Source organism: Boleophthalmus pectinirostris, unplaced genomic scaffold (genome assembly GCF_026225935.1).
Source record: "Boleophthalmus pectinirostris isolate CB_2022bp ecotype Guang Dong unplaced genomic scaffold, ASM2622593v1 HiC_scaffold_1, whole genome shotgun sequence".
Taxonomy (NCBI): domain Eukaryota; kingdom Metazoa; phylum Chordata; class Actinopteri; order Gobiiformes; family Gobiidae; genus Boleophthalmus; species Boleophthalmus pectinirostris.
In genome coordinates this window covers 29,670,911-29,683,747 of record NW_026570970.1, presented here as the reverse complement: position 1 = coordinate 29,683,747, position 12,837 = coordinate 29,670,911, and the positions used below count along the sequence as shown (strand labels likewise).

The window sequence follows — 12,837 nt, the reverse complement described above, 5'->3', positions numbered from 1 at the left end:
CCTTCTGGATTCAGACAGAATGTAGAATGTTGTTTTTTTTGTTTTGTTTTGTTTTTTTTGGGGGGGGGGGGGGGGGGGGTTGTACGAAAATGACGAAAAACTGGAGAACAAAGTAAGTACAGATCAGTGTGTGTACCGATGATGGTAAAGACTGTGGTTGACTGGCAATATGGTGTCTTGAAAACATGTGACTAAAGTTTGCTCAAACACGCAGGAATCACTCCAAATACAACTTGGAGAGGGTGAATGAAAAGAACTACAACATGACTGTGAAAAGTGGATCTTGCATAATAGGCCTGTTTTAAATGTAAATAAGTCCCATCTTAGTGACGTGAGTGGAGAATATATGAGCCATATGGGCTCTTTATGGAGCAGAGTCTGACTGTGTTGACGGGTGCAGACCTGTCAGAGGGAAGTCTGACTGACGGGTGCAGCCCTGTCTAGCAGAGGACCCACAGAGACGGAGCACTCACTGATGGAGTAATTATCCTCACAGCGGGACAGAACCACTGCAGCTACAATCTGAGCTGACATAGACTCAATGCAGAGATGGAGCAAGCAGACTGGAGCACTATGTCACTTTTCTAGTTGAAACTAGATCTCTATGGAGACAGCAGGTGTTGGAAAAGTTACACAATGCATCGTTAAAGGAGGACCATAAAGTCACTACTTTTTTCTCACAGTTTAAACCCTGAGGCTTATACCATGATGCGTCTGATACAAATGGACAGATTATTCGTTTATCAACACAGCGGATGCGCACGCAGCCTGAGTGCAGAGTCTGTGCGGTTAACATGGAGTTGCAACGCTATCTAGCACTGTTGTCAACGCACTTAAACAGTGTGATGAAATAAAAGTTATGATGCTAAACTAACATTAGTGAGTGGGATACGTCTTAATAACCTGTATGCGGTAAATGTGTTCATTTATTTCCCTTGTGGATCAATAAATTTTGCCTAATTCTAAGGTGGGTGCGTAAATGATGAGAAGAAACATCTCAAACTTTAGTAGTTGGACTTCCACTCATACCTGACCAATAACTCGCCCCGGGTGGGGTAGTTAACACTGACACTGACATGATACCAGACAGGACAGCGACTTTTTCTGCAGGAGACATGCGCAGCAGAGCACAAAGTGACGGGTTGCAAGAGTGAGACAGACAGGTGGAAGAGATGATGTGCCGAGGAAGATGCTAGTTTGAATGTGTTCTGAACAGTTATTTTACACTTCATGCACACACCCGTCTCTTGTAAAGCACATGAAAAAATACATATGATACAGCTTTGAAGTTAAAGGCAGTTGATTTGGCTGCTGAAGAAGGAAACAGAGCTGCTGCACATAAGCTCGGCATCAGTGAGCGATGATAAGGTTTTGGCGATGGCAGCATGACGAACTGACTCAATGCAAAAAGATGACAAAAGCTTTTAGAGGCGATAAAAGCAGACGGCCTGAACTTGAGAAGGTTCTTGAAGACGTGGACACCTGCGGTTTATAGACAGGTATGGCCCATATATGTACTTTTTTTTTTCTTTTAAAATTTAGTTGATGCGGCTTATATTCAGGTGCCCTCAATAGTATGGAAATTACGGTATATTTTATTGTCTTTGTAGAGAAATTCAACGCATTTACAGCAGTGAATAAATACAGGGTTTTATCCAATCTATTTGCTATGCCTTTACTAAATCAATCAATAGTTGTCCAGAAGTAACTTTACTGCACCTATATTCTTGTACTTTGTTACTGCAACACTGAAACTTCCCCGCTGTGAGACAAATGACAGCTCTATCCATTTCCAGTGTGCTGAACTACTGTCGCGCAAACTTTTTAATCCAGTCCAGTGCACCTAGTGATACTGGAGATTAGACGCTCACAAAAAGTTCCCAATACGCCGAAGCTCGGACTAAACCACGACACGAGAAACTGAAGCAGGACTAAAGAGGAAGTAAACAGACTTGAATGGATATTGGGAGTCGAACGGACTTTGGAGAATCAGCAGAAGCGCACAAAGCGTGAAGGCAGACGGACTGGACCTCGAGTCTGTCCCTCCCGATCTGAGGCTCAACCAACATCTCATGTACAGATTTAAGGATCTGCAGTCCACGGATATGTGACAGAACAGAGACACTACAGGGAGAGAGAACAACGGGAGAGAGAAGAGAGAGAGCTAGAGAGAGACAGAGGAGAGGGAGGAAGAGAGTAGGATCGAGAGAGAGAGAGAGAAAGAAGAGGAAGACAGTTGCATGGAGAGAGAAACAAGAAAAGAGAGAGGGAAAGAAAGAAAGATGCAACCAACATCTCGTACAGATTTAAGGATCTGCAGTCCATGGATATGTGACAGAACAGAGACTACAGGGAGAAAGAAGAGAGAGAGCTAGAGAGAGACAGAGGAGAGGGAGGAAGAGAGTAGGATCGAGAGAGAAACAGGAAAAGAGAAAGGGAGAGAAATAAAGAAGAGGGAGAGAGAGAAGAGAGAGATACAAAGCAAGAGAGAGGGGAGGGAGGAAGTGAGTAAGATTAAGAGAGAAACAAGAAAAAAGAGAGGGGGAGAGAGAAAGAAGAGGGAGAGAGAGAAGAGAGAGAGATACAGCGGAAGAGAGGAGATCGAGGAAGAGAGTTAGATCGAGAGAGAAACAAGAAACGAGAGAGGGAGAGAAAGGAAGGAGGAGGAGGGAGAAGAGAGAGAGAGAGACAGAAGAAGAGAGGGGGGAGGGAGGAAGAGAGTAGGTTCGAGAGAAAAACAGGAAAAGAGAGAGGTAGATAAATAAAGAAGAGGGAAAGAGAGAAGAGAGAGCGGGAAAGAGACACAGAGGATGAGAGAGAGGAGAGGGAGGAAGAGCGTTGGATCGAGAGAGAAACAAGAAAAGAGAGAGGGAGAGAAAGAAAGAAATGACGAGGGGGAGAGAGAAGAGAGAGGGAGACAGAGGAAGAAAGAGTAGGGAGGAAGAGAGCTGGATCGAGAGATAAAGGGAAAGAGAGAAGGAGAGCGATGGAGAGAGTGAGAGAGAAACAGAGGAAGAGAGAGGGGAGTGAGGAAGAGAGTTGGATCGAGAGAGAAACGAGAAAAGAGAGAGGGAGAGAAAGAAAGAAGAGGGTGAGAGAAAGAGGGAGAGAGACACACACAGAGGAAGACAGAGGGAAGGGAGGAAGAGAGTAGGTTTGAGAAAAAACAGGAAAAGAGAGAGGTAGAGAAATATAGAAGAGGGAAAGAGAGAAGAGAAAGCGGGAAAGAGACACAGAGGAAGAGAGAGAGGAGGAAGTAAGAGAGTTGGATTGAGAGAGAAACAGGAAAAGAGAGAGGGAGAGAAAGGAAGAAGGGGGGAGAGAAGAGAGGGAGAGAGAACAGGAAGAGAGAAAAGAGGGAGGAAGAGAGCTGGATCGAGAGAGAAACTAGAAAAGAGAGAAAGAGATAAAGAGAACGAGAGAGAGGGGGGGAGAGAAGAGAGAGAGAGGAGAGAGACAGAAGAAGAGAGAGGGGAGGGAGGAAGAGAGTTGGATCAAGAGAGAAACTAGAAAAGAGAGGGAGAGAAATAAAGAAGAGGGAGCGAAAGAGGAGGGAGAGGGAAAGAGAAACAGAAGAAGAGAGGGAGGAAGAGAGTTGGATTGAGAGAGAAACAAGAAAAGAGAGGGGGAGAAATAAAGACGAGGGCGAGAGAATGAGGAGGCGTGAAGGGGAGGGCAAAAGATGGAGAGAGGAGGTGAGGGTGGGAGCGAGAGGGGCAAGAGAGGGAAGAGAGACACACAGAGGGAGCAAGAAAGTGGGACAGACAGAGAAATATGAAAAGAGAGAGCAAAAGAAAAGGGGAGTGGAGGAAATGAGGAGCCTCTAAGGGGAGAGAGTGAGAGAGAGATGGAGGTGTGTTGCATTATGGGATTGGTGCGTTGCCAAGTGCAGATCAATGTGTTTCCAATAGTGCTTCTGAAGTGAGGCTTTTGTCTTGAACTTTTTGGACCTGGAGTTGTGTTTTGTTTCATTCACACACGTTTAACACACACATCCTGCAGACTGAGGCCGAGTTCTTCTCTCAGACGGAAAAGAGTCCGTCACCTGCTTGTCTCCATGGCACAGGTGGTCAGACTTGAGTCACGTTTTTTAGGGACTGGAGACTTGACTTGATAAAATAGACTAAGACTTGGGACTTGACTTGGACTTGAAGGTCACTTACTTGGGATTTGACTCAGACTTGATGCTGCTTCTCCTAAAAAAATATATGTTTTTAGAATTTTTTATTTTTTTTCTTGACAGTTGATTAATGTGGTGCTGAATTTTACAGCAACAAACTGGAACATGTCCTTCCACTTCTCATTTGTTACTTTGGAAGTAACTGAAGTACTGTGAGATGGTGTCCTCAAATGTACTACAGTAATATACAATAATATACAGTACAATACAGTATATACAGTACATACAGTATATACAGTACATACAGTATATACAGTACATACAGTATATACAGTACAATACAGTATATAGAGTATATAGAGTATATACAGTACAATACAGTAAAACTGAGAGAACTACATAGAACATGATCCTTCTATTTCAGTGCAGACTATATGACAAAATAACTGCATTTTTAAATCTTATTTTTTTTTCTGTTCTGACCTTAATGATTCACCCTAAGATCTTAACAAGACATTAAAAAATAAAAAATAAAATAGCATTTCTACAGCTCTATAAATACTCATATATAATGCATCAGTTTTATATAGCACTTTTTTTGACACTCAAAGAGGCTTTACTGCCATCAGCCCACCCTCCGACCACCACCATCACTCACACATGCACCACTCCCATACTAGGCAATGAGGGTGAAGTGTCTTGCCTAAGGACACAACAAAAGTTTTTAATGACTGGCGTCCCCCTGTGGTACATGATTTTCTCAATGGTCTCCCATCCAAGTACTAACCAGGCCCGGCCCTGCTGAGTGTCTGAGCTCTTTGACGAACCAGTATGGCCACATATATAAATGTACCATGACTTTTTAATTACAATTTAGTTTAAAAGTCATATAAATTGCTAAAATCTAAACTATATTTGATACTTTGGTTTCAAGACTTGAAATGACTTGAAGTTCAAAGCAGACAACTTGGACTTGACTTGGACTTTTGGGCCAGTGACTCGAGACTCGACTTGGACTTGCCTGTATTTGACTTGGGACTTGACTCGGACTTGAGGTCAAAGACTTGAGACTTACCTGAGACTTGCAAAATAACGACTTGGTCCCACCTCTGCTTCATGGAGATGTTATTGCTTTGTCTAGAATATTCCGCAGTAGAGATTAAACCTGTCTATCTCAAGGAAGACAACTATAAGGTACATTACAGGTCAGATCTGTGGAGAGACAACCCTACGCACAGACAGAATTTTTGTATTTTCGAGCAATAGAAACACCTGTAATAGATAAGTACTAGAGAAATATGTTTAAAGTCATATCATGGAGCATTCCAAGAAAAGCCTTAACATCTCCATGGAAACAAGCAGGTGAAGTAATATAAACCCGACCAATGAGTTATCAAGATGTATAAAATAAACTTAAAGCAATTTTGAACTGAGATTATCCTTACAAAACGAATATTATTTAAATACAAAGCCAGGACTAAACCTTGTCTAAACAAGCGTCAACAGCTGGAGAAGCAGTGATGTAAAAATTCCACTCTTTTGTGCGGTGACTCCCGTGAGACATTGTGTAGCTCTTATTCTCTCCACTGTCTGCATTACCCATAGTGCCGACAGTGTGCGGGCATACAGAGAGGAAATCAAGAGCGCATTCAAGCAGATACAACATACATATTTATACTGGCACCCACGCACAAATCACCACACATCAACAATATTATCAGCTTCAGCTCTGCTTTTAGTCTGCCCGGCTCCACGCTGAAGGAATGTATGGAGTTTGTGTTATAAATCAGGACAAGAGTGTATTAGATAATGTAGGAAAGCAGACGTGTGAAGTTATGGGAGAGGAGGAGACAGAGGACATTTTGATCAACAAGAATATTAAAGGTGCACTGCGGAGGCTTCATGGTGGAGGGCCGACTACCATCTTGTCTCCATGGAGATGTTATGCTATTTCTTTGTCGAGGATGTTCTGTAGTATGGTAATAAACATATCTATCTCACTAGCTATTTATTTATTTATTTCATTTTAGTGCTCAAAAAATACCTTGAAAAACATTGTTACTCTGAGTGGGGTCACCTCTCCACAGATCTGAACTGTAACTTGGGCTGATTGTGTCACCTGTTTGTCTCCATGGAGATTTATAAGTTGTAACATTCATCCAGTCAAGTTAAATTATGTGTCTTAGCCAAGGACACAATCATTGGATTTTTATTTTACTTTTGTTTAACCAGGAGGTCCCATTGAGATTCAGAATGTTTCAAGAGAGACCTGGACAAAGTAGCAACCAACAAAACCAACACAAAACAGTAAAGTCATAAAAATGATATAAAACTATAGAAAATTACTCAAATATTATAAAATTCTAAAACCATTTGCATCTCTCAAAAATAAACATACACATGTAGTAGTAGTAGTAGTAATAGTACACAATGACCAAGCCTCCTTGTCAAAGCCTGATCTTGTCAGATTTATGAAGTTAATTCATTTTACTTTTTTTTTTTTTTATCTTTATTTAAGCAGAATAGTCTCGCTTGGGATTAAAGGGACAGTCTGGAATTTTGGTCATAGAACTTCATTTCCTAGTGAGCCAGAGTATTGGAGATGTGTGGAGACACTTTTTTAAATATTCCCTCCAGTCCTTGTATTTGCAGAGGTCGCTGGTGCTAGGCTAGTGCATGTCAATGGCCATAGTTAGCCTGTTACTAAAAACAGTTTTACCCACTCCACAAAACACTCGAAACAAAATCTATTATTACATCAGACTGTCCATGTAAATGTCTGTGTTGATCGAATAATGTTTGAAATAAAAGTAACTTTGCATCGCATGAATCGTTGCATGTTTGAGGGACTATTTTCTCAGCAGCAGCGGAATTTTACTTTGCTGGTAAGATCAGTGCTAGGTGATATCAGTCCACCGCTACCAAGCTTTCAACTCACTGCTGCTCAAACATTAAGTCCTTCAAGAATGCAAGGTTGGTTTTACTTCTACAATTATTCCATCAACACAGACATTTACATGGACAGTCTGGAGTAATAATAGATTTGCTTCGGGTGCTTTGTGGAGTGGATAAGACTGTTTTTAGTGGCAGGCTAACTATGGCCATTGACATGCACTAGCCTAGCACCAGCGACCTCTGCAAATACAAGGACTGGATGGAATATTTTAAAAAGTGTCTCCACACGTCTCCAACACTCTGGCTCACTAGGAAATGAGGCCCTATGTCCAAAATTCTGGACTGTCCCTTTAAGATGATCTTTTTCAGGGGACCCTATTATACATGTTTTTAGTGGTAGAGGAAATGTACGCAGGCATGGGGAGAATATGCAAACTCCACGCAGAAAGTCCCCTTACCGCCAGAGAATCAAACTCAGGACCTTCTTACTGCTCTTACTGCTTTGCCGCTGTACCGCCTGCAGGGCTGGGCCTGGTTAGTACTTGGATGGGAAACCTCTGAGAATACCAGGAGCCACAGTGGGGTCCTTAGGCAGACTGGCAGCCTCGCTTCTGTCAGTGTGCCCCAGGGCAGCTGTGGCTTACCACTGTGGGGAGTAGAATGACTGGATAATGCATAAAATTGTAAATGTGGCATGTAAAACTGATGCTTTATCACTCTCTCTGGTGTAGGGAAAGGACTACCAACCTTTGAACTACTGAACAAATGTCTTCAACTAAGATAATGCTGTATTTGATTTTCTAAAGTTTCTCTAAACATGACATTTTCACCAATTTTCACCTCTATAAATCTGGTCTTTGGTCTTCGTGTATTTTGAAAACCTCAACAACACAAAAATGTCTTTAACTTGTTCCACATTACACATGCTTAAAGTCCTCTGTAGTGCTATCTCAGGCCTCATGGTGCATAAAACCACACTTTGTAGTAAATGTTACCTGAATCATTTCTTGGTAAGCATTTTTATCAATTCTCCATGGACAGGCTGCCAAATGTCAGCGTCAAACTCCGAAAATCACCTTATCCTGAAGCTATGTGTCCACTGCCCTACGGGGTCAACACTCCAAGTTCAGCTGCGTTTAACACCAAGATGGAAAAATGTTTTTAAACCTGTTTTTCTCAAAGTTTGTTGAGGTTATTTCTCCATTTTTGTCCATCTAAATCCAAGGAAAGTCTCAGCTCCAGTTTCAGAAAATGCCAGAGGGTTGAGTTTTGCTTTTTGTTTCCTGTTTAGCCCACAGCCGTTGGCGTGACGGATGAGGGGAGCCATTTTAGTAACATTTTTCAAGTCCAAAAATAGAACAAATCTGAAGCTACGACAAAACTCATCATTTTTATTGTTGAATCATGTTGACAATTTACATAGTGACCACGACAAGTCCTCCAATCCAAAACACAATTACAGGGATGTGTTCAATGCAATATTGTGGAATATTCCAGGCAAGGCAATATCACTGGAGACAAGCTGGTGATGGACCCCCACCAGAAAAGTTACACAATGCACATTTAAGTAAATGTCTCAAGTACATGTGGTCAGATTCACTTCCTAATTTCAAGCAAAGTTTTTTAGAAACCTGTCAGAAATGTTGTGAAACAAGTAAAAAAAAAACATCCATGGTTTTCTATCTGTGTATCATTCGTTTATTTGTTTTTCAAAATGAAACCAAAAATAAGAAAATTTAAAATAAATATTTTCTTCATTATTTGTCTCCAAAACCAAAATGGAAAACGGATAACGATTTGTTTTTTCCGTTTTCAATTTTGTGTTTAAATGAATAATGGAAAAAAACTTCTGTGACTTAAACTGCGATGCCTGGTTCTGGTCTGGTCCTGATCTCAGTCCTGGTCTGGTCCTGGTCTGGTCCTGGTCTGGTCTGTCTCAGTCTGTCTGGTCCTGGTCTGGTCTGGTCTGGTCTGGTCTGGTCCTGGTCTAGTCCTGGTCTGGTCCTGGTCTGGTCCTGGTCTCAGTCCTGGTCTGGTCCTGGTCTGGTCCTGGTCTCAGTCCTGGTCTGGTCCTGGTCTGGTCCTGGTCTGGTCCTGGTCTCAGTCCTGGTCTCAATCATGGTCTGGTCCTGGTCTGGTCCTGGTCTCAGTCCTGGTCTGGTCCTGGTCTCAGTCCTGGTCTCAATCATGGTCTGGTCCTGGACTGGTCTTGGTCTCAGTCCCGGTCTGGTCTCGGTCTGGTTCTGGTCTGGTCCCAGTCTCAATCCCGGTCTGGTCCCAGTCCGGTCACACTCTCAGTCCTGGTCTCAATCCCGGTCTGGTCCCGGTCCGGTCACACTCTCAGTCCTGGTCTCAATCATGGTCTGGTCCCGGACTGGTCCTGGTCTCAGTCCCAGTCTGGTCTCGGTCTGGTTCTGGACTGGTCCCAATCTCAGTCCCGGTCTGGTCCCGGTCCAGTCACACTCTGTCCTGGTCTGGTCCCGGTCTGGTCCCGGTCTCCGTCCTGGTCTCAATCATGGTCTGGTCCCGGACTGGTCCTGGTATCAGTCCCGATCTGGTCCCGATCTGGTTCTGGTCTGGTCCCAGTCTCAGTCCCAGTCTGGTTCCGAAACGGTCAGGCTCTCAATCCCGGTCTCAGTTCTGGTCTGGTCCCGGTCTGGTCCTAGTCTTAGCACCTCTGGGCCTATACCAACACTCAGTCCTGGTTTAGTCCTGGTTCAGTCCTGTTTTAGTCCTGGTTTAGTCCTGGTTCAGTCCTGTTTTAGTCCTGGTTCAGTACACAATATGTCTTTACAGCAAATACAAGTGTACCCATCTTTATTACATATTATTTAAAACTAAAATAATCACCTCCACAAAGTAATTAAGGGTGCATTTGTTAAGAGATGTGTTTTGGAAAGTGAGAGATGTGAAAAGTTGCCAGATAACGCGTCTTGTTCCTGGAAATGTGTGAGTAATGATGCTATTGTCGCCAATTTAAGTAGAATTTGGCAGAGTTCGGATCAGCTGCTGTCTGTACACAAGACGCAGGGACAGAGGAATAGAATGAGACAGATATTTAGGGCTGTGTGTTCTGAGACGTCCTGAGTAAATATTGTTTTAGATCCAGAAATGAGGGAGGATATGAGGAGTTTTACATTACACAAGAGCTCAGATAAACAGGGACTAAAGATCAAATACAGGACTGAACCAGGGTTAAACTAGGTCTAAAACGGGTCTAATCCAGGACTAACCCAGGACTACACCAGGGTTACACCAGGTCTAAAACCAGGACTGAACCAGGTCTAAAACAGGACTAATTCAGGACTGAAACAGGGTTAAACTAGGTCTAAAACAAGGACTAAAACAGGTTTAAAACGGGACTAAACCGATATTAAACCAGGTTTAACCAAAGACTAAACCAGGTTTATAACTAGGTCTAAAACCACATCTAACCCAGGACTGAACCAGGTATAAACTAGGTCTAAAACCAGGACTGAACCAGGGTTAAACTAGGTCTAAAACTAGGACTGAACCAGGTCTAAAACAGGTCTAATCCAGAAGTATACCAGGGTTGGCTAAAACCAGGATTGAACCAGGGTTAAACTAGGTCTAAAACTAGGACTAAACCAGGACTAAACCAGGTCTAGGTCTAAACCAGAATTAAACAAGGGTTGGACTAGATCTAATCCAGAACTAAACCAGTTTTATCTATGTCTAAACCAGGATTAAACCAGGGTTATACCAGGTTCAGTCCTGGTTTTAGACCAAGACTGGACCAGGTCTAATATAGGTCTAATCCAGACCTAAACCAGGGCTGTACCAGGCCTAAACCATGGCTAAACCAGGACTAGGTCTACCTCAGAACTAAACAAGGGTTGAACTAGATCTAAACCAGGATTTAACCACGGTTAAACTAGGTCTAATGCGGGTCTAAACCAGGTCTAAACTAGGTCTAAACCAGGACTAAACCAGGGTTAAACTAGGTCTAAACCAGGACTAAACAAGGACTAAACCAGGACTAAACCAGTTGTAAACCAGGTCTAACTAAACCAGAGTGTCACTAGGGCTAAAGCAGGACTAAACCACATTTATCCTATATGCACAATGTAACTTTTCTAGTACTAATTTCCGTGAAGATGTCATTGCTTTGCCTGGAATGTTCCACCGTATGGCATTGAATTTTATTATCTCAGCAACAACAACTCGCTCTTGTTTTGAGGGCAAGAATCCGAGTACTTATCAGCAAAAGTCTCCAAGAAAATCTAACATTTTTCTCTATGTTTATAGTGTTGCTTTGACCCTGTTATCTGCTGCATTAAAAGCCCTCACAACTTGGCCGGCGTCAGATCTCAATGTCAGACTGTATGTGTGAAAGAGTGGATGGAGGGAGATACAGAGATATAAAACAAGCGCGCCTCAATCTGAATGAGGTTTTGAGGGTAAATCTGTGGGGCTGTGTGTTGTGACTGTGGACTGGTGACTCTTTTATCTGAGTTTTATTACCGACAAAAAAGGCCCACGGGGAGACACATCAGGTCAAATCCAGAATTAATATGACTGTTATAAAACTACAAACATGAGTCAGCAGAAACAGAAAAAAATCCACATAGAGATGTTATTGCCTTGTCTGGAATATTACACTGTATGGCATTAAATACATTTTTCTAGCAGCGTTGCAGATAAAACTATGACTTTTCACTCAAGAACATACTGCTGTTGTGTCCTTGAGCAAGCAAAAACCACTAAACCACTAGCCGCTGCGTTAATAGGAAGTGAGCATGGGCTCGCTTCCGGCTCCATTGACTCTGGCATCAGTTCATGTTCTATTGAAAAACCGTCATTCCTCTCTCTGTAACTGCTGCAATGAGCCTCGTCATTTTTGTCGTTAGGGTTTTAACCTGCTCTATTTGATCCTGGTGTTTTTATTTCACTATTTTGTCCATTACTAATAACTGCTAGCCTTGTTAGCTTCATTTGACTGGAGCCAAACTCTATGGGTGACATCGATGGATCTATTAAAATAACTGGATAGGGTATTGCTGCTTGTAGCTGCCTCCAGTTGATGTAGTGGACACTCACTGGTACTACAGCAGAAAAAACTCCCATGGGCTGAGAGAGGATTTTTCTCATAGTAATTTTCTCAATGTAATCACAAACTGCTCGTGTTCGGCTGACAGGGCACCTACAATTTTCAAAAATGTTGGATTTTGTGGTGATTTTTACCTATTTTTAGATCATAACATTTTTCTCAGCTCAAAATCCTTCAGTTGTCTAAAAAAACGCTTTATAATCATTAGCTCCGGCTCCGCTCTGCTCCGTTCTTAGCTCCTCTCTTAGCTCCTCTCGCTCTGATTGGTCAAAGCAATCACGTGATACACGAGCCTGCACTCCGGACGTGCACTCAGGGTGTGTATTCACGTGTGTCCGCAGGAGAAAAGAGCACTACTGCGCATGCTTGGTCGGCCCACGGCCACCGGAAGTACCCAGCCGGGCTAAAGGCTAATCTTGGATCATGCGCCATTGAGCTTGGCCCATTGACTTGAATGGGCGGCCATTTTGAAACCCCGGGGCTTGATGATGTCACACTCGCTTAGTCCGCTTGTTAGCCAACACTTTTTCAGCTTGTCACTCTCAGCTTTTTGTTGAAAACACTTAAACAGAACACAAAACCATGAACCATGAAAACAAAGCTCTTAAAGCATTTTTGTCTATGTTTGTTAATGTGTCCATTGTGTCACCATGGTAACTGATGTCAAAGTATCAATATTATACTGTGGAATATCTCCATCTCCATGCAGGTGGTGGACTCTCTATGAGAAAGGTTACACAATTTTAAACTC

The 12,837-nt window shown here is 42.7% G+C and overlaps 1 protein-coding gene across 1 annotated transcript in view; it reads left to right on the top strand.

Moving 5' to 3' along the window:
* sema5ba (sema domain, seven thrombospondin repeats (type 1 and type 1-like), transmembrane domain (TM) and short cytoplasmic domain, (semaphorin) 5Ba) overlaps positions 1–12,837 on the top strand; it is a 492,613-nt gene that overhangs the window by 339,983 nt on the left and 139,793 nt on the right. The gene's annotated exons all lie outside the window — the stretch shown is intronic.